General features: G+C 44.0%; 1 protein-coding gene across 1 annotated transcript in view; it reads right to left on the bottom strand.

Annotated features, from left to right (window-relative positions):
* Positions 1–20375, bottom strand: part of LOC140188783 (transmembrane and ubiquitin-like domain-containing protein 1) — a 29079-nt gene extending 8704 nt beyond the window's left edge. The window contains exons 1-2 of the mRNA XM_072245452.1: positions 20258–20375; positions 2011–2120 (exon numbers count right to left, since the gene is read on the bottom strand). The gene's annotated coding sequence lies outside the window, so the exon portion shown is untranslated. The remainder of the gene's footprint in view (positions 1–2010; positions 2121–20257) is intronic.
* Positions 20376–23395: the final 3020 nt, after the last annotated feature.

The following is a 23395-nucleotide window of genomic DNA, read 5'->3' as shown; positions in this document are numbered from 1 at the left end:
GTTGGAGATAATCCAGATAAGTGTAAGGAGTTAGGCTTTGGGAGATAAATGGAAGAGGAAAGTATACAGTAAACAGCAGGCCCCCTGGGAGCACTGATGTACAGAGAGATCTTGGGATGCAAATTCATTGCTCTCTGAGAGCAGGAATACAAGTAGATAGGGTGGTTAAGAAGGCATACTTGCCTTCACTGGTCAGGACACTGAGTATAAAAGTTAAGAAATCATGGTGTATCTGTATAAAGCTTTGGTTAAGCCACATGTGGGATATTCTGTGCAGTTCTGGTCAACTCATTACAGGAAGGATGTGAAGACTTTGGATAGGGTGTAGCAAAGGTTCATCAAGGTGTTGCCTGGATTTAATGTATTATGTTATGAGCAGGAGTTGGACAAACTTGGATTGTTTTCTCTGGATCATCAGAAACTGAAGGGTTGATAAAAGAAGCTTATAAAATTATGAGAGGCATAGATAGGGCACAGTCAGAGTCCTTTTCTCAGGGTGAAGATGTCGAATATGAGAAGGCACAGGTTTAAAGTGAAAGGGGAAAGCTTAAATGGAATGTGTAAGGCAGGTTCTTTTCTAAAAAAAAAAAGGCAATGGTAGGTGCCTGGCTTCACCTATCACCTTCTAGCTAATCTCCTACCCCTTCCCGCAAAAGGGTCTTGGCTTGAAATGTCAACTGATTGTCAATTTCCATGGATGCAGCCTGACTGCTGAGTTCCTCCAGTATTTGGTGTTTTGCAGAGTGGTAGATGCTTAGACAACACTGCCAGGGGAAGTGATAGAAACAGACATGATGGCAATGTTTAAGAGGCATATAGGATTAGTTTACACTAGCATTGTGGGCTGAAGGGCTTGTTTCTTAGATTTTCTCTGTTAACCTTCCAACATGGTGTTACAGCTATTCAAAAGTTCAATTTATTGGCAAAGTATACATGTACAACTCCGATATTCGCCTTCTCCAGATAGCCATGAAATACAGAAAAACCATGGGTGTTGTTGAAAGAAAAGACATCAACCCACTCCCGGCATGAAAAAGAAATAAAACTCACAAACCCCAAACCCTCCCCCCCACTCCTCCCTCACACAAAAAACTAACAGATTACCCACATGGAAAACGGCAGCTGGAACATCAAACCCCAAATCCCCTCCCTCGCAAAGAAAGCGACATAGCATCAAACCCCAACCCTCTCCCTCACAGAAAACAGTGACAATAGCATCAAATCCTCAAATACCCGCTCTCACACACAAAAAAACAATAGATCGCCCATACAGAAAAACACTAACAAGAACATCAGACTTTGAAAATGACCTCACTAGGTATTGGTGTTCAGGGTAGCACTGCTATCTCAATTCCAGTGACCTAAATTTATTCTGACCTCTGGCACTGTATGGAGTTAGCAAGTTCTTGTGGCTTCTTTCTCACATTGTAAAAATGTGCAGACTGGTAGAGTAACTGGCTGCTGTAAATTGCCATTCATGCAGGAATGTGGTTGGAGAATAATGTGGTAATAGGGGTTCAATGAGCATGTGAGAGACTAGCTTGCAAGGAGAAAAGTCAGAGCATGTGACTGACAGGTGTGTTTGGGAGCTAGCACAGAATCAGTTGTCTAAATAGCCTCCCTCTGTCATAAGGGACAAGAGAAAGCACGAAATCTGAGAATACTTCGTGGGTGCCACCATGCAAGTGTTTTATTGCACCAACTGTAATTATCTCAATATCCTCTGCTGTGTCCATTCAGTGTGGTTTATGGTAAGGTGGTTTGATTTATTTAAAAACTGTTAACTGAATTGGATTTGCAGTTATACTTCCTGAAGCTTATGGTTTGAAATTATCAATGATAAGTAAACAACTAGTCTCCTAAGTAATCGAACAACAACTGGTTAATAGAAATCAAGTGACAAAGGAACTGGCACCTGACAATAGGAATCTGATGGTTCCAGTCAAGGCAGTTCTTATGAGAAGTGACATGGTGAGAGAGAAAGAAAAGAAGAATTTTTTCTTTTATTACCTGTGGCTTGAGGAATTATGTTCACAACGGGGGAGCTGGATCAACAGTGCATCAAGGAGGGGAAAGCTGCGAGTACAACTTGTTCCAGGAGGCAGTCACACCTTGTAGATCTGCAGAGTTGTACAGAACATAGATAGACCCTTAGTCCCATCACGTTGATACTGCTCCATTTACAATAATGCCATCCTCCCGCATTCGGACGGGATCAGCTTGCTTTGTCTATTTAAGTGCCTATCTATACTTCTCTTAAAAGTAGAAATTGTGTTCAATTTGAACATTTGAACACTCCTCTGGCAGCACATTCCAGATTCTAATCATTCCCAATGAATGAATCACTCTATCTTTCATAAAAAGCAAGATCTCCTGCTGGACACCCATTTCAATTTGACTTACCATTCCATTCTGACATGTCTGTCTGTCCACGGCCTTCTCTACTGCCACGATAAGGCCAAACTTATTCATATTCCATATAGGTACCCTGCAACCTGATGGCATGAACATTGATTTCTTCAATTTCATTAATTCCTCCCCCCCCCCCAACTTCTCTTTCCATTCCCCATTCTAATTTCTCTCTCACTCCTTCTCTTCTCCTCAACGGACCATCATCTCCCTCTGGTTCCCATCTGTCTCTTTCTTTCATGGTCCACTGTCTCCAATTCGATTCCTTCTTCGTCAACCCTTTACCTCTTCTACCTATCCCTTCCAAACCTTTTACTTTATCCTACCCAGGCACTTTTCCCTTCATCCGATTTCACTTACTACCTGCCAGCTTGCACTCCTTTCCCTCCATCTTCTTATTCTGGTTTCAGCCCCTTTTCTTTCCAGTCCTGACGAAGGGTCTCAACCTGAAACGTTGATTGTTTATTCCCCTCAACGAAAATCTAATTGCTGAGACAGGATATTCTCCACACAAAGCCATGCTGACCATCCCTCATTGGCCTTTGCCTTTCCAAATGTACACAAACAGCATACTGTGCCACTGATATAAGGCTCACCAGCCTGTAACTGCTCAGCTTATCCCTGCTGTCCCTGTAAGTTCACTGTTAAATTAAAAACAATCAGTAATCCTATAAAAGATGCAAAAAAAACTCCATTGGGATCCAGCAACCAGGAGCAGATCTGTCAGCCCTGTGATTTATTAAACTTTGTGAGTACAATAAACTTAACACCTCCATGTTCTTAAAACTGACCTGCTCTAGTCCCATTACCTGAAATCACTATCCTCCATGTCCCTCTCCTGGTTGAACACAGATGAGAAATATTCAGTTAGGATCTCACTCGTATCCCTGTCTCCACATAGATTAGCCCTCTGTTGCTCAAGGGACTCACTCTTTAACAGTCTCCCCATTTGCTTCTGATATATTTACACAACATCTTGGGAGGACTGTTAAGGGTGGGATCAGAAGGTCCGTTACCTGAAAGCATGCAGCATTTGTGACAAGGCATGTGAATTAATGGTGGACTCTTGACCTCACAATCTACCTCGTTATGTCTTTGCACCTTTTTGTCTGCCTGCACTGCACTTCCTCTGTAACTGCAACACTTTATTCTGCACTCCAGAACATAGAACATAGAATAGTACAGCACAGTACAGGCCCTTTGGCCCACAATGTTGTGCTGACCCTCAAACCCCACCTCCCATATAAGAAACACACATCAAAGTTGCTGGTGAACGCAGCAGGCCAGGCAGCATCTCTAGGAAGAGGCACAGTCGACGTTTTGGGCCGAGACCCTTCGTCAGGACTAACTGAAGGAAGAGCTAGTGAGAGATTTGAAAGTGGCAGGGGGAGGGGGAGATCCAGAATGATAGGAGAAGACAGGAGGGGGAGGGATGGAGCCAAGAGCTGGACAGTTGATTGGCAAAGGGGATATGAGAGGATCATGGGACAGGAGGCCCGGGGAGAAAGACAAGGGGTGGGGGGGAACCCAGAGAATGGGCAAGGGGTATAATCAGAGGGACAGAGGGAGAAAAAGGAGAGAGAGAGAGAAAGAATATGTATATATTAATAAATAACGGATGGGGTACGAGGGGGAGGTGGGGCATTAGCGGAAGTTTCAGAAGTCAATGTTCATGCCATCAGGTTGGAGGCTACCCAGATGGAATATAAGGTATTGTTCCTCCAACCTGAGTGTGGCTTCAACTTTACAGTAGAGGAGACCGTGGATAGACATATCAGAATGGGAATGGGATGTGGAATTAAAATGTGTGGCCACTGGGAGATGCTGCTTTCTCTGGCGGACAGAGCGTAGATGTTCAGCAAAACGATCTCCCAGTCTGCGTTGGGTCTTGCCAATATATAGAAGGCCACATCGGGAGCACCGGACACAGTATATCACCCCAGCCGATTCACGGGTGAAGTGTTGCTTCACCTGGAAGGACTGTCTGGGGCCCTGAATGGTGGTAAGGGAGGAAGTGTCAGGGCATGTGTAGCACTTGTTCCGCTTACAAGGATAAGTGCCAGAAGGGAGAACAGTGGGGAGGGATGGGGAGGGGAAACGAATGGACAAGGGAGTCGTGTAGGAAGCGATCCCTGCGGAAAGCGGGGGGGGGGGGGGAGAGGGAAAGATGTGCTTAGTGGTGGGATCCCGTTGGAGGTGGCAGAAGTTACAGAGAACAATATGTTGGACCCGGAGGCTGGTGGGGTGGTAGGTGAGGACCAGGGGAACCCTATTCCTAGTGGGGTGGCGGGAGTATGGAGTGAGAGCAGATGTGCGTGAAATGGGGGAGATGCGTTTGACAGCAGAGTTGATGGTGGAGGAAGGGAAGCCCTTTTCTTTAAAAAAGGAGGACATCTCCCTCGTCCTGGAATGAAAAGCCTCATCCTGAGAGCAGATGTGGCGGAGACGGAGGAATTGCAAGAAGGGGATGGCATTTTTGCAAGAGACAGGGTGAGAAGAGGAATAGTCCAGATAGCAGTGAGAGTCAGTAGGCTTATAGTAGACATCAGTAGATAAGCTGTCTCCAGAGATAGAGACAGAAAGATCTAGAAAGGGGAGGAAGATGTCAGAAATGGACCAGGTAAACTTGAGGGCAGGATGAAAGTTGGAGGCCCAGGTAAACTTGAGGGCAGGGTGAAAGTTGGAGGACCAGGTAAACTTGAGGGGGCATATAACCCCCCACCTTAAATTCCTCCATATACCTGTCTACTAGTCTCTTAAATTTCACTAGTGTATCTGTCTCCACTACGGCCGCAAGCAGTGAATTCCACGCACCAACCACTCTCTGAGTGAAAAAAAACCTTCCTCTAATATCCCCTTTGAACTTCCCACCCCTTACCTTTAAGCCATGTCCTCTTGCATTGAGCAGTGGTGCCCTGCGGAAAAGGCACTGGCTGTCCACTCTATCGATTCCTCTTTAATATCGTGTATACCTCTATCATGTCTCCTCACATCCTCCTTCTCTCCAAAGAGTAAAGCCCTAGCTCCCTTAATCTCTGATCATAACGCATACTTTCTAAACCAGGCAGCATCCTGGTAAATCTCCTCTGTACCCTTTCCAATGCTTCCACATCCTTCCTCTAGTGAGGCGACCAGAACTGGACACAGTACTCCAAGTGTGGCCTAACCAGAGTTTTATAGAGCTGGATCATTATCTCATGACTCTTAAACTCTATCCCTCGACTTATGAAAGCTAACACCCCATAAGCTTTCTTAACTATCCTATCTACCTGTGAGGTAACTTTCAGGGATCTGTGGACATGTACCCCCAGATCCCTCTGCTCCTCCACACTACCAAGTATCCTGCCATTTACTTTTGTACTCTGCCTTGGAGTTTGTCCTTCCAAAGTGTACCACCTCACATTTCTCTGGGTTGAACGCCATCTGCCACTTCTCAGCCCACTTCTGCATCCTATCAATGTCTCTCTGCAATCTTCGACAATCCTCTACATTATCCACAACACCACCAACCTTTGTGTCGACTGCAGACTTGCCAACCCACCCTTCTACCCCCACATCCAGGTCATTAATAAAACTCACGAAAAGTAGAGTTCCCAGAACTGATCCTTGTGGGACACCACTAGTCACAACCTTCCAATCCGAATGTACTCCCTCCACCACCACCCTTTGTTTTCTGCAGGCAAGCCAATTCTGAATCCACCTGGCCAAACTTCCCTGGATCCCATGCCTTCTGACTTTCTGAATAAGCCTACCATGTGGAACCTTGTCAAATGCCTTACTAAAATCCATGTAGATCACATCCGCTGCAATACCCTCATCAATACCTGGTCACCTCCTCAAAGAAATCTATCAGGCTCGTTAGACAGGATCTGCCCTTCACAAAGCCATGTTGACTGTTGCTGATCAGACCATGATTCTCTAAATGCCCAGAGATCCTATCTCTGGGAATCTTTTTCAACAGATTTCCCACCACAGACGTAAGGCTCACTAGTTTATAATTACCCGGACTATCCCTACTACCTCTTTTGAACAAGGGGACAACATTTGCCTCCCTCCAATCCTCCGGTACCATACCCGTGGACAACGAGGACATAAAGATCCTAGCCAGAGGCTCAGCAATCTCTTCCCTCGCATCGTGGAGCACCCTAGGGAATATTCCATCAGACCCTGGGGACTTATCCGTCCTAATGTATTTTAACAACTCCAACACCTCCTCTCCCTCAATATCAACGTGCTCCAGAACATCAACCTCACTCATATTGTCCTCACCGTCATCAAGTTCCCTCTTATTGGTGAATACCGAAGAGAAGTTTTCATTGAGGACCTCGCTCACTTAGAACATAGAATAGTACAGCACAGTACAGGGCCTTCGACCCACAATGTTGTGCCGACCCTAAAAACCCTGCTTCCCATATAACCCTCACCTTAAATTCCTCCAATTACCTGCAAGAGTTCCCTAAACATCGACCACATGTCCATATAACCCTGTTATTTTTGCATCTTTCCAAAATTTGCCTTCCAATCTGCTCCTTGGTATCTCTGCTGCTACCAGGGGGCCTATAGAATACTCCCAACAGAGTAACTGCTCCCTTTCTGTTCCAGACTTCCACCCATACCAATTCAAAAGAGGATCCTGCTACATTACCCACCCTTTCTGTAGCTGTAATAGTATCCCTGATCAGTAATGCCACCCCTCTTCCCGTTTTCCCCCCTCTCTATCCCTTTTAAAGCACTGAAATCCAGGAATATTGAGAATCCATTCCTGCCCTGGTGCCAGCCAAGTCTCTGTAATGGCCACTACATCATAATTCCATGTATGTATCCAAGCTCTCAGTTCATCACCTTTGTTCCTGATGCTTCTTGCATTGAAATACACGCACTTTAGCCCTTTTACCTTACTACCCTTACACCCTTTATTCTGCTTCTCTTTCCTCAAAGCCTCGCTAGATGTTAGATCTGGCCTTACTCCATGAACTTCTTCCACTGCTCTATCACGCTGGGTCCCATCCCCCTTGCAAATTAGTTTAAACCCTCCTGAACCATGCTAGCAAACCTACCTGCAAAAATATTGCTCTCCCTTGATTTCAGGTGCAACCCATCCAATCTGTACAGGTCCCATCTTCCCCAGAAGAGATCCCAATGATCCAAAAATCTAAAACCCTGCCCCCTGCACCAACTCCTCAGCTACGCATTCAACTGCCATCTCCTCCAATTCTTACCATCACTATCACGTAGCACTGGCAGCAATCCTGAGAACGCCACCCTTGAGTCCTGTTTCCTTTTCCTACCACTTTTTCTTTGCCTCAGTAGGACAAACCTATCCTGAACCCAGTACATTGCTATCATTGCTTACCCTTGTACTAACTTAATGCACTGCTCTAAGTAATCTTTAATTAATTGATCTGTATGAGTGGTAAACAATACAGTTTCACTCTACCTTAGTACATTGAAGGGCGCCAATTCAGAACAGAGATGCGAGTAAATTTTTTCAGCCAAACAGTAGTGAATCTGTGGAATTTGCTGCCACAGATGGCAGTGGAGGTCAATTCATTGGGTGTATTTAAGGCAGAGATTGATAGGTATCTGAGTAGCCAGGGCATCAAAGGTTATGGTGAGAAGGTGGGGGAGTGGGACTAAATGGGAGAATGGATCAGCTCATGATAGAATGGCGGAGCAAACTCGATGGGCCGAATGGCCGACTTCTGCTCCTTTGTCTTATGGTCTTATGTGACAATAATAAACAAATATTCAAATAGTAACAAATAACAGACTAACAGTTATTGCAGATAAATAGTTGTAAGGTGACCAAGAGAGGGACTATATATTGCGTCTTTTGTTTCACAGAATCCTGGTTAACCCCTTCCGTGCTGGATGCAGCTATTCAGATTGACAGGTTCATTATACACCATCAGGATAGAGACTCTCAAAGCAGAGGTGAAGATGTATGCTTCACAATCAACTCCTTTTCGTGCACAATTGTGTCAGTGATGTCCTAATTCTGCTCACCTGACCTGGAATGTCTCACAATTAAATGCCATCCATTTTACCTGCCATGGAAGATTTCAGCGATCATTTTGACAGTGGTGCACATTCCACCTCAGGCCAATGTCAAACAGGCTCGAGATGATCTCAGCAATGGGAAAAACATGCATGAAACAGCCTACCCTAATGGCTTCACCATCATTTTGGGGAATTTTAATCAGGCTAGCTTGAAAAAGTCACTAAATAATTATTACCAACAAATCACTTGTAGTACCGGAGGAAACAACACTGGACCATTATTACACCACCATCAAGAATATCTGCCGTGCTATTCCACACCCACACTTCAGAAAGTTTGATCACCTGGCTGTACTTCTACTCCCTGACTAGAGGCAGAGACTGAAGACTGCAGCACCAATAATGAGGATCAAGGTATGGACGAGGAAAGCACAGGAGTGCTTACAGGACTGCATTAAATCGGTGGACTGAACCGTATTCAGGGCTTCACCTTTAAATCTGGATGAGTATGCTGCAGTTGTTACCAACTTCGTTAAAAACTGTATGGATGAGTGTGTGCCTACAAAAACTCGCTGTACATTCCCCAACCAAAAACCCTGGATGAAACAAGAGGTTTGTTTTCTGCTGAGGGCTAGATCTGTAGCATTTACATCCGGTGACCCAGATCTCTACAAGAAAACCAGGGAGGACTTGCAGTGGGCTATTTCAAGAGTAAAGAAACAATTTTGAGCGATGTTGGAGCCGACATCAGATGCATGTCAACTATGGCAGGGTTTGCAGGACATTACTTCCTACAAACTGAAACCCAACAGCATGAATGGCAGCAATGCTTCACTACCAGATGAGCTCAATGCCTTCTATGACCGTTTTGAAAAGGAGAATAAAACTACAGCTCTGAAGATCCCTGCTGCACTTGGTGACCACGTGATCTTTGTCTCGGAGGCCAATGTCAGGCTGTTTTTCAGCAGGGTGAACCCTTGCAAGGAGGTAGGCCCCAATGGGACACGGAGTAAGGCTCTGAAAACTTGTATCAATCAACTGGCAGGAGTATTCAAGGACATTTTCAATCTCTTTGAGAGGTGGTCATGGCTAGAATCAACTTCTGCCTCAGCAAGGACCTGGACCCATTGCAAATTTCCTATCGCCACAATAGGTCTGCAGCAGACACAATCTCAATGACTGTTCACATGGCCTTAGATCACCTGGACAATACAAACACCCATGTCAGGATGCTGTTCGTTGTCTATAGCTCAGCGTTTAACACCATCATTTCCACAGTCCTGATCGATAAGCTACAGAACCTGTGCCTCTGTACCTCCTTTTGCAATTGGATCCTCGACCTCAATCTGTGGCAACTGGTGATAATATCTCCTCCTCACTGACGATCAACAATGATGCACCTCAGGGGTGTGTGCTTAGCCCACTGCTTTACTCCCTCTATATCTATAACTGTGTGGCTAGGTACAGTTCATATGCCATGTATAAATTTGTTGATGACACAAGCATTTCGGGTGGAGATGAGAGGGTGTACAAGAGTGAGACATACCAGGTAGTTGAGTGGTGTCACAGCAATAACCTTGCATTCAATGTCAGTAAGGCAAAAGAGCTGATCGTGGACTTGAGGAAGGGTCACAAGACGAGGGAACACAAACCAATCCTCATTGAGGGATCAGAAGTGGAGAGAGTGAGCAATTTCAAGTTCCTGGCTCAAGATCTCTGAGGATCTTACCTGATCCCAACATATCAATGCAGCTATAAAGAAGGCAAGTCAGCAGCTATATTTCATTCGGAGCTTGAAGAGACTTGGTTTGTCACCTAAAACACTCAAAAACTTCTGTAGATGTACTGTGGAGAGCATTCTGACAGACTGCATCACTGTTCGGTATGGTGGGGGAGTGGGGGGCTACTGCACAGGACCGGAAGCTACAGAAAGTTGTAAAATTAGTCAGCTCCATCTTGTGTACCAGCCTCTATAGTATCCAAGACACGTTTAAGGAGCGGTGCCTCAGAAAGGTGGTGTCCATTAATAAGGACTTCATCACCCAGGATATGCCCTCCTCTCATTGTTACCATCAGGAAGAAAGTACAGAAGCTTGAGGGCACACACTTAGTGATGCAAGAACAGTCTCTTCCCCTCTGCCATAGGATTTTAAATGAACGTTGAACCCATGAACACTACCTCAGTTTAAAAAAAAAATAGATCATTTCTGTTTTGCACTATTTTTAATCTAATATCCATATATTCTTAATGTAACTGATTTACTTTTTTTTCTGTACTATCAGGTATTGCATTGTACTGCTGCTGCAAAGTTAACAAATATCACTACACATGCTCGTCATAATAAACCTGATTCTGATTCCAGGATCTGCCATTTTGGGAAGAAAGAAAGAGACTTAAGCAAATGGAACAAGGAGGAAGGGAAAAAAGAAAACATGAAGAGGGATCCCTGGATGGAACCACGAAACAAGATATAGGTGGGAGCTTAGACTGGCCCACAAATAGAAACAGCAATGTAAGGGAAAGAATAAATCAGAAAATTGCATGTGCACATAGCAAGTGTCTAGAGGAGGTTCACGAGAATGATTCTGGGAATAAAAGATTTAATGTATGAAAAGCATTTGATGGCCCTGGGACTGTATATGCTGGAGTTTATAAGAATGAGGGATCCCATTGACACCTATTGAATATTGAAAGGCCTAGATAGAGTGGAGTTGTGGGATATTTCCTGCAGTGGAGGAGTCTGGGATCAGAGGGCACAGCTTCAGAATTGAAGCATGTCCTTTTAGCACAGATATGTGGAGGAATTTCTTTAGCCAGAGGGTGGTGAATCTGTGGAATTCATTGTCACAGAATGGAAGTTCTTAGGTTCTTGATTAGTAAAGGTATCAAAGGTTACGGGAGAAGGGAGGAGAATGGGGTTGAGAGGGATCTTAAATTGGCCATGACGGAATGGCGGAGGAGACTCAATGAGCCAAAGTGCTCCGATATCTTACGGTAATATAATCTAATATTTTAATCTGCATATGGCTTGTGTAAATCAGACGACTGCAATGTTTTGGAAACTTATGTAGATCAATACGTCGAGGAACAAAGAATGAAGAGGAAAAGAAAAACAGGTGTTAGTCCACCTGTTCGGCCAACATCAGTCGTGCTGTTCATTATCATCGTGCCTGATGATGCGTACCACCCAACTGTTCAACAGACGATGCTGTTGCCATCAGCCTCCACCTGGCCTTAACCCACCTGGACAAAAAAGACACGTACGTTTGAATGCTGTTCATAGACTTCAGTTCAGCATTCAACACAATCATTCCTCAGAAACTGATTGGAAATCTGAGCCTACTGGGCCCGAACACCTCCCTTTGCAACTGGATCCTAGACTTCCTGACTGGGAGACCTCAGTCAGTCCGAATTGGTAGCAGCATCTCCAACACCATCACACTGAGCACAGGGGCCCCCCAGGGCTGTGTGCTCAGTCCACTGCTGTTCACTCTGCTGACCCACGACTGTGCTGCAACACACAGCTCGAACCACATCATCAAGTTCACCGATGACACGACCGTGGTGGGTCTCATCAGCAAGAATGATGAGTCAGCACACAGACAGGAGGTGCAGCGGCTAACGGACTGGTGCAGAGCCAACAACCTGTCTCTGAATGTAAACAAAAGAGGTGGTTGTTGACTTCAGGAGGACACGGAGCAACCGCTCTCCGCTGAACATCGATGACTCCTCCGTTGAGATCGTTAAGAGCACCAAATTTCTTGGTGTTCACCAAGCAGAGAATCTCACCTGGTCCCTCAACTCCAGCTCCCTAGCAAAGAAAGCCCAGCAGCATCTCTACTTTCTGCAAAGGCTGAGAAAAGTCCATCTCCCACCCCCCATCCTCACCACATTCTACAGAGGTTGTACTGAGAGCATCCTGAGCAGCTGCATCACAGCCTGGTTCGGAAATTGCACCATCTCAGATCGCAAGACCCTGCAGCGGATAGTGAGGTCAGCTGAGAAAATCATCGGGGTCTCTGTTCCCGCCATCACTGACATTTACACCACATGCTGCATCCGCAAAGCAAACAGCATTATGAAGCACCCCACGCACTCTTCTCCCTCCTGCCATCTGGAAAAAGGCACCAACGCATTCCGGCTCTCACGACCAGACTATGTAACTGTTTCTTCCCCCAAGCCATCAGGCTCCTCAATACTCAGGGCCTGGCTTGACACCAACCTACTATGGCCACTACTGTGCCTACTGTCTTGTTTATTTATTATTATTTATTGTAATGACTGCACTGGTTTGTGCACTTTATGCAGTCCTGGATAGGTCTGTAGTCTAGTGTAGTTTTCGTGTTTTTCCTTACGTAGTTCAGTGTAGTTTTTGTATTGTTTCATGTAGCACCATGGTCCTGGAAAACATTGTCTCATTTTTACTATGTTCTGTACCAGCAGTTATGGTTGAAATGATAGTAAAAAGTGACTTGACTTGAAATTCTACAGCCTCACACTGGCCAGAGCCAACATGATTAATTTTAGCACATCTATGAGGAGCTTTCAAGGTAGCAACTAGCAAACTATGAACGAGTGGTGCAATTATTTGAGCCATTGCCTCACAGTGCCAGAGACCTGGATTCAGATCTGTCCTCAGGTGCCGACTAAATGGAGTTTGTACATTGTGACGACACAGACTTCCTCCGGATGCTCTGGTTCTACCCACATCAGATGTACAGTTGGTAGATTAATTGGCCACTGCAAATTGCCTATTTTGTGTGTAGCAATCTAGCTGGAGTTCATGAGAATGTGAGGATAATTTTAACTAAAAATTAACACATGATGCTTGTCTTGATGGACCAAAGAGACTATTTCTATGCTCTGTGTGTGATTTTCTCTACAAGTTGAGTGGGTATGACAGATTTGAATCTTCAGAAGGGTTTTGATAAGCTGCCACACAAGAAACGATTAAAACTACAGCACATAGTATTTGGGCAATATACTATTGGCGACTGATGATCAGTTTACAAACTAAAACATACTCTGGACGCTGCAAAGATTGATGCTTTCAGCCCCAGCTTGTCACAGTTATTTAGACTGGGGAATAAATACACCAAAAAAGCAAAGGCTAGGTGGCTGAATGGACCGAGAGGGGTGCTTCAGTGAGTGCGTGAGGACGTACAATGGGGTACAATGTGAAAAAATGAGAATGGTGGAATTTACTTTTAAATGGCAAGTGAGACTGGAATTTCCTTGTACATGAACAGCTGAAAGTTAACATGCAAATAGTACTACCAGCAAATGTCAAAATTGTCATTTTTTTGCAAGGTGTTTTGAGCACAAGAGACATCTTGCTCCAGTTATATAAAGTTCTGGTAAGATGCATCTGGAATACTACGTGCAATTTCTGGTCTTCCTACCTTATGCAATAAAAAGACCGCTGCATAGGTTCACCAGGATTTTGCCAAATATTGTCACAAGAGTAGAGATTAAGGAGATGAGCCCTGAACTGTTTGACAAATGAGAAATGATTCCATTGAAAGGTAAAAAATCCATACAAGTCCTGACAGAGTGGAGTTGATATTTATCCTGCTGGCACGTTTAGAACCAAGGATCAGAGTGCTCTTCAGGACAGAGAAGAGAAGTCTTTGGAATTCATTACCTGACAGGATTGGAGAGGATTAATCACAGAATAGGTTCAAAGTGATCATCAATGGGTTTTTAGATATTAAGGGACATGGGATTAGAAGACAATGTATGGAGGTAAAAGATTAGTTTTGATCTTATTGTATGCAAAAATCAGTACAAACAACCTGGTCATGTTTCCACTTGAATTCTAGTTGGAAAGAAGGTAAACATTTATTTTTAAAAAGATGTGCACAGAACTACCTCAATGCACTGTTGTAATTAGGGTTGGTATGGATGGTAAGAATTTTGATGACAAGAGCTAAAAGTAATATTACAGAAAACTCTAGATCTAGATTTGAAAGACCTCCGCCTAATCAGAAATCTGTACTGGGAACAAACTGCTGCTGTAAGAATAGATGGAGAAGTGAGTCAGTTTACGAAAATCAAGAGAGGCGTTAGACAAGGGTGTGTTTTCTCCCCTGATTTATTTCATGTGTACAGTGAAACAATATTACAAAAAATAACAGACATCCTGGGAATCAAAGTTGGCGGTGAAAACATCAATAGTTTCAGATATGCAGATGACACTGTGTTAATTGCAAGTACAGAGGAAGAACTAAAAAACTTAATAGATATAATTGTTGAAGGAAGTGCAAAAATGAGTCTATCTATTAACTGCAAAAAGACAGAGTGTATGGTGATATCTAAAAAGGAGAGTCCTATCTGCAGACTGAGAATAAATGGGGAAGACAAAACAAGTACAGAACTTTTGTTACTTAGGAAGCTGGGTGACATCAGATGGCAGGTGCGACATGGACATCAAAAGAAGAATAGGGATGGCAAAAGACACCTTTGCGAGAATGAAGAGTATACTGACCAATACTAAACTAGGCATGACAACCCACCTCAGAGTACTGAAATGTTACGTTTATCCAGTTATGTTATATGGCTCAGACTGTTGGCCAATATCTAGTAACATGAGGAAACGAATTTAAGCAGCAGAGATGTGGTTTTTGAGGAGGATGCAAAGAATATCATGGACAAAACAAATACCTAACGAGGATGTCATGAACAGAGCAAACACAAAAAGAGGAATAATGTATGAGATCTTGAAATGACAATGTAACTTCATTGGACATGTGATTAGGAAAGAGGAGTTAGAATGCACGGTAACTATGGGAAAGATTGAAGGGAAGAAAGCAAGAGGAAGACAAAGACAAATGATGATGGAGGCAGCAGCAAGAGAACTGGAAATGAATACCAATGAATTGATCCACTTGACCTGAAACAGGAGTGCGAGGGCAATGGCAGTCAAAGCTCAAACTGGGCATGGCACCCGATGATGATGATGCTGGATGGTAAGCAGAAATAAGTTTTGTTAACGTACCTTGTACATGTGATAATAATAAACCAATTCCAATTACTTGTGTAGCACCCAACTACATTTTATCCTTTAACCTCACAGCATAAGATTAGTAGCAAAAGTTACAAGAAACAGTTACACCTCAAACTAAAATGAAGAACAGTAGAAACCGAAGAATTACTGAGTTAATTAGAACCTCCCACCCAGAGCCCCACCAATGACGAAGCACCTATTATACTGATTCCATTTTAATCCTTCCACCATCTCACCAACTCCATCCACACTGTACCTTTTACCTACAGTAATTTAAGGTGGCCAATTAACCCATACACCTTTGGGAGGTGGAAAGAAACCCAGGCAGACACAAAGAGAACATGCAAGAATTGAACACAGGTCACTGGAGCTGTGTAGCAGCAGCTCTTCCAGCTATGCCACTGGAGCATGGAAAAAGGCCCTTCGGCCCACCTTGTCCATTCCATCCCGATTGTCACTCCAAACTAGTCCCATTTGTCTGTGTTTGTCCATGTACTTGTCTTATGGTCATCTGGTGCTTTATTTAGATATACAGCTGCAAGAAAAAGTTTGTGAACCCTTTGCAATTACCTGGATTCTGCATAAATTATCTATAAAATGTGGTCTGATTTTCATCTAAGTCGCAATAAAAGACAAACACGATCTGCCTAAACTAATAACATACAAACAATTATAGTTTTCAGGTCTTTATTGAACACATTGTTGTTTAATCATTCACAGTCCGGGCTGGAAAAAGTATGTGAAAACTTGTACTTAATAACTGATAGAACCTCCTTTAGCAGCAATAACCTCCAACAAACGTTTCCTGCAGCTGCTCAGCAGACTTGCACATTGGCGAGGAGGAATTTTAAACCATACAAAACTGTTTCAGTTCATATTTCTGGGATTCCTTGCATGAACAGCCCTCTTCAGGTCATGCCACAGCATCTCAATTGGGTTAAGGTCTGGACTCTTGACTTGGCCATTCCGAATCACAAATTTTCTTCTTTTTATACCATATGTTGCTGTTGATTTACTCGTGTTTCAGATCATTATCCTGTTACATCATCTAACTTCTATTAAGCTTCAGGAGACAGACTGCTACTCTGACATTCTCCTGTAAAATGTCTTGACACAATTTTGAATTCATTGTGCCCTCAACGTTTGCTAATTGTCCAGGCCCTGAGGCAGCATAGCAGTCCCAAACCATGCAACACACACAAAATGCTGGAGAAACTCAGCAGGCCAGGTAGGATCTATGGAAAAGAGTACAGTCAACATTTCATACTGAGACCTTTCAGCAGAACTGGAGAAAAAAAAATGAAGAGTAGAGTTAAAGGGAAAGAGGAAGGAGAAACACAAAGTGCAGCCCCAAACCATGATGCTCCTCAGTTGGGAAGAGGTTTTGATGTTGGTGTGCAGTGCCCTTTTTCCTCCAAATATTGTGGTTTGCATTTCTGCCAGGAAGTTCAAAATTTGGGTCATCTGTCCACAGAACATTGTCCCAGAAGCTTTGTGGAACATCCAGGTGGTCTTTGTCAAACTTGAGATTGCAGCAATGTTTTTTTTGAGAACAGCGGCTTTCTCTGTGGTGTCCTTCCATGAACACCATTCCTGTTCAGTTATTTTCCTTACAGTGGATGCATGAACAGAGACTTCAGTGAGTTCTAGAGATTTCTGCAGGTCTTTTGCTGTTACTCTTAGGTTTTTTTTCACCTCCTTCAGCATTGCATGTTGTGCTTTTGGTGTGATCTTTGCAGGATGCCCACTCCTTGGGAGTAGCTACAATACTGAATTTCCTCCAGTTGTGGACAATTTCTCGTACTGTGGACTGATGTATACTCAGATCTTTAGATTTGCTTTGTAGCCTTTTCCAGCTTGATGTATCTACAATTCTTTTTCTAAGGTCCTCTGAAAGTTGTTTTGATGGAGGCATGGTGCACATAAACAAATCTTTATTGAGAAGAGCCGGCTCTGTCAGTAATCTGACTTTGTGAGTCTTTTTTATATGGGGCAGGACACCTCTACAAACCACAATCTCATCTCATTGATTGAAACACCTGACTCCAAAAAGCTTTTGTAGAAGGCATTACCCTGGAGGTTCACATACTTCTTTGAACCTAGACTGTAATCGTTTAAATGGTCTACTCAGTATTGATGAGCAGCAGTACAATTGTTTATGTGTTATCAGTTTAGGCAGATTGTTTTGTCTATTATTGTGAATTAGGTGAAGATCAGACCACATTTTATGAGCAATTAATACAGAAAAACAAGTAATTGCTAAGGGTTCACAAACTTTTTCTTGCAACTGTGAGAGCAAAATTAGTCCATTCAGCACACCAAGTATATTCTGCTATTCAATTAAATCTTATTTTTAAACCTCCATTCTCCCAATAACCCTTACCTTCCTTACCAATCAACATCTGCCTTAAATACATCTAATGACTTGACCTGCACAGCCCTCTGTGGCAAGGAATCAACAGATTCACTACCTTCTGGCTGAAGAAATTCCTCTTCATCTGATTTCTAAAGGGAAATCTTTTATTCTGAGGCTGTGCCCTCAGATTCTGTCTGATAAATGATCCCCAGCCACAGCATCTGTCATGAACCTGGCCCTGACACCAACAAGGACATTTTCATTAGTTTCTGGATTTCAGTTTGGAATTCAACACTGCTGTCCCAGAGACATTGGTGAATAAATTCCTACTCCTTGGTCGAAATACATCACTGAGCAACTGTGTGGACTTCCTAATGAAAAGACCCCAGATAATCAGGATGCACAACCGCTTCCTCCTCCCGATCTTCCTCAACACAGGTACCTCCCTAACCCCAGGGCTCTGTGCTGGGCCCACTGCTCACACACGACAGCACAGCCTGAGCAGTCACATCATCAAGTTCGCCAATAACACAACAGTGGTGGGGTTCATCACCAACAACAAAGAAATGACTTAAAGAGAGGGGGTTCATTTCCTGTACACGAGTGTAAGGCGAACAAAATAATTGTTACTCCAGATCCAATGCAGCACAAATAAATCATGAAAGGTAAAGAACACATTAAAAAACAATTATTAAGACATAAGATAGCTTACATAAATAGACTGTATATCCATAAGGTGACGCCAGGCAGTACACAAGGTGACTGACAGGAAATAATTAAGTAGTGGTGGAGTTAGTGGGTGGTGGTGTTGATCAGCCTTACTGCTTAGGGAAAGTACTTTTTTATGTTTTTGAGTCCAGTGGTCCTGGCATACCCACATTATTCTAGTTGTGCAGTAGAGTGCATCCTGACAAGCTGCATCATTGCTTGATACAGAAACTGTACTGCAGCGGATGGGATGTCCAATCCATCACCAGTCTACCCGCCATAAAGAACACGTAAACAGAAAGGTGCAGGAAAAGGACCAGTAACATCATGACGGATCCCACCTGCTCTGCTCGTGGACTGTTTTGTCCCGCTCTCATGAGGGAGGAGTCCACATAGCATCTAAGCCAGGACCACCAGACTCTGAAAAAGTTACTTTCCACAAACAATAAGGCCACCACCCACTAACTCCACCACTACTTTATTATTTCCTATCAGTCACTTTATATACAGCCTAGCATCACTTTTTGAACATACAATCAATGCATATATGCTATCTTATGTATTTATACTGATTGTGTGTTTTTTTAAAACTTTGACTGTGTTACTTATCTTTTGTAGTTTTTTTGAGCTGCATCAGATCCAGAGTAACAATTATTTTGTTCTCCTTTACACTTGTGTACAGGACATGACAAAGTTCCTCACTGAATTGTTCTCACAACATATTGACTCACTTTCAAGCACTTTTCATCCCATGTTCTCAATATTTATTGTTTATTAATTTTTCTTTTTTTTATATTTGCGGTTTGTTATCTTTTGCACATTGGTTGTTTGCCTGCCCTGTTGAGTGTGTTATTTGTGTCTTTTGTAGTTACTGTGAATGCCCTCAAGAAAATGAATCTCAGAGTTGTTTATACTGACATATATATGTACTTTCATAATAAATTTATTTTGAACTTTGAACTCTTCTACTGATGGAAGCATCCTCTCCATAACCACACTATCCAGGCCTTGCAACATACAGTAAGTTTTAACGAGATCCCCCTCATCCTTCTGAACTCCATCAAGTACAGGTTTAGAGAATAACCAATGCTGCTAATATATTAAGCCTTCCATTTCTGGGATCGTTATTTTAAATCTTTTCTGGACCCTTTCCTTAGATACAGGACATAAATTTCTCACAACATTTTACATACAATATGACCAACATCCTTTAAAGCCTCAGCGGTATAACCTTGCTTTTTTACATTATAGTTCTCTTACTATGAATGCTAACATTGCATTTCCTTCTTTACCACCAACTCAATCTAATCTTCAGGGACTTCCAATTTGCACCTCTTATTTTTGAATTCTTTTCCCGTTAAGAAGACAGACCACATTTGACAAGCAAGACCTGTACAAGTTTAGTGGCACACATCCAAGTTACAGGCAATAACACAGAATCTAACTACCCACTCACTGGAAGCTCAACTGCACCAGTCATATAAATATCGTGGCTACAACTGCAGCCAGAGGCTGGGGCTGCTACAGGGACACCTCGAGGAATTTACCTCATCCATACCCTTGATGGACGCCTTCCACCTGTCTGGATGAGTGGATCCAACCTCTCTCGACACCATCCACCTCCCCACTGTACGCTCTCCTTCGGGCAGGAACAGTCGAAGGGCGAGCCACATCGGAGACCACAGCCAACAGAGGTCAACCAGCCCCTGGCCCCCAGTCCCCAGTCCCTGGGTATTCATTGCAGCTGCCTCCCGCCCCTCGAGCCCGAGGTACTCACTGCCGTCACCACCGGATCCATGGTGCCCACTCCAGGTCCAGGCCGCAAGATCGGCCTCCACGGTCACGTAACTGCAAACCGGCGGGCCAACAGCATCATCACGCAGTGTCCATGACGTCACTGCGTACACGGCGCTGGCACCTGGAAACGGCGTTCGCGATACAAACTACGTCAGGAGACGGCGTACGTCAGCTGCGCTTGATGTCAGCGATCGACAAACGCCGATCCCCGTAGTACTTGCGTGATCGCCAGGCTGGACAGTAAATAACAGCAGTGGTAGTATGTGTGCACACAAAATGGGGGAGTGTTCGCCTGATGTTGTTATGGCGGGAAATGTGCATACAAAGTTCTGAGATGGGTGTAAGCGTTCAGAGCCAGGAATACAGTAGTTATAGTAACTTTTCCACCTAGCGTTCTAAGCGTATGGAAAGTCCTCCATAAACCACTGGGTGTTCTTCTTTCAATATAGCGCCACTACGGCCGCATAGGTTACTGGGAAATTCACTCGCCATTGCGTCTCCGACTGAACACAGAAAGCAACTCAAATGCGAGAAAATCTGTAAATGCTGGAAATCTAAACCAACACATACAAAATGCTGGAGGAACTCAGCAGGCTAGATAGCAACTATGGAGAAGAGTCAACAGTCGACGTTTCCACTGACTTCTCCCCCTCCTTTCGAGTCCTAAGGGTCTCAGTCCGAAACGTCGACTGTTGACACTTTTCCTTAGATGCTGCCTGGCCTGCCGATTTCCTCCAGCATTTTGTATGTGTTGCCACGGAAAGCAAATCCTTACAAATAACTCCATTTACTGAGCAAACAACCAACCAACTTCAGACGGAAATTAGCTGGTTAAACAACAGCTGTAGATTTAAAGATGGCAAATGTTTCGGGTTCACATTCCAGCATTTAAGCTATGTGACTGTGACGCTGCATCAGGCAAGTTTATATTTACACGTGTGTTGCCCTTAATTTGACTTTGCTGGGTCTATGCTTTAGATGATTTATTTGTAACTATTTTCTAGTTAAAGTTAAAGGTTGATAATTATGTTACAGTATAACAAAGGTAAATTCATTGTCTATGGTATATCGCGGCATGTGATGACGTCACCTCCGGTTTCGCTGCGTCTTATGTGTAACCTCCGGTTCGGGAAGGTGAGAAGGCGGGTGCCACGCGTGCAGCATGATCGTGAAGAGCTCCGTGTCTACCCACAAAGAAACATTACAGAAGCAACGCTGTAAGTTCCTATGGAAGTATTTGAAGTAAAAATATTAACACCGTTTCTGTTAAGGAAGCGGCGGTTCAGGTGGCGCGCGTGTCGGCTTTTCAATTTCAAACGCGGGGTGGGCTCGGGCCCGGCGGCGGTTTGACGGGACACCCCTCGCTTGTTACTCGGGGCGGCTGGAGACGCTCGCTAAAAGAAGAGAGCGCGCGTTGTCTCCAGAATGAAACAGACGCTGTATATGTCTGTATTTTTTTATCAACAGTTTTCACCATACGATGTTAATGTGGAAGAGTGAACAGTAAATGGTTAACCTTACTATGACTCTGTCTTCATTGGCTCTGGTTTAATTTGGTGTTTAGTCAGAGTTTCAACACACTGCACAAGAACACAACAGTGAAAAGGCGAAATCATTAGATGTTTCGACAAGTGGTACGATGGCTTCGCGATCAAGCATCAAGTTGCTTGCACTCAGCGCCAAGAGCAGTAGGACGTCGACAAGTGTGGCTGCCCTCACAAGGGCTGAAGCAGAAGCCGCCAAGGTGCGAGCGTCATATGCTAACCAAGAAGCAAAACTGAAAATGGAAAAGGCTGCCAGAGATGCGGAAAACCAGAAGGAAAAGGCAAGGATAGATACAGAGTTAGAAATGCTGACGCTACAACGAGAAGCTGATGTGGCCGCAGTGGAAACACAAGTGTTGGAAAACGCTGAAGAAATGCACGTTCTAGACAAAACATGAAAATCTATGTCAGAGACAGCCAAATTGGAACGCACCAGCGAATATGTCCAATCTCAAATTGACCGCAGATTCATTCTCCCTCTCCATACTTGCCTGTTGGCGTCCCATCTCATGTGAAATCACATGGAAGCTTCGTTGCATCGTGTCCACGTGGGGAAGACAACTCACAATTGCAACCTTGCCACAAAATCAAGTATGAAAGGGCTGACTACGAATACTTCCTGGCACCAAACTTACCAGATCTGGCGAGATCAGAGAGAAAGGCTGAAGTCAGAACATCAAATCCCATCATGAACGTACACACTCAGTCATATGTTCCCCAACATATTCCCCCAGCTAGCACGCCACCTGCAGCAGAACCCTTGGCACAGTATTTAGCGCAACAAGACCTCGTCAATTCAGGACTGTACTAGTTTGACGATAAGCCTGAAAATTAACATGCGTGGTACTCCTCATTCACCAGTGCCACCGGCGGAGTCCAGCTCATAGCAACCCAAGAGTTGGACCTTATGACTAAATGGCTGGGAAAGGAATCAAGTGAACAGGTGAAACGCATACGCTCCGTGTACGTCAACAACCCCAAGCTAGCCTTACACAAAGCATGGGAGAGACTTCGGGACTGCTATGCAGCCCCTGAATTTATTGAGAGGGCGCTATTTCAACGGCTGGACAATTTTCCTCGGGTGTCAGCCAAAGACCACACTAAATTATGAGAACTCGGAGATTTACTCATGGAGATTCAAGGTGCTAAAGAAGACAGCTATCTAACTGGCCTGTCATACCTGGATACTTCACACGGAGTTGGACCAATTATGGACAGGCTTCCATTTGGGCTGCAGGAAAGATGGGTGTCTATTGGTTCAGGGTACAAGGAAGAGAACGGTGATCGATTCCCTCCCTTTGAGTATTTTAGTAGGTTTGTGTGCAAGGAGGCGAAGAGGCGAAACGACCCTAGCTTCATGAATCAAGGTAGCACCACAACTCACACCAACCCAGTCAAACCCATTTCGAACAATTTTGTCATCAATAAACCCGTCTCAGTGCATAAAACCGAAGTCTCTGCAATCAATGATGACCCTAGCAAGAATTGTCCATTGCACAACAAACCCCACCTCCTCAAAAAATGCAGAATGTTTCGAAACAAACCCTTTGACGAAAGAAAGGCCCTTCTCAAGG

Source organism: Mobula birostris, chromosome 1, assembly GCF_030028105.1.
Source record: "Mobula birostris isolate sMobBir1 chromosome 1, sMobBir1.hap1, whole genome shotgun sequence".
In the NCBI taxonomy this organism is placed as follows: Eukaryota; Metazoa; Chordata; class Chondrichthyes; order Myliobatiformes; family Myliobatidae; genus Mobula; species Mobula birostris.
This window is presented reverse-complemented; position numbering and strand designations above follow the sequence as displayed.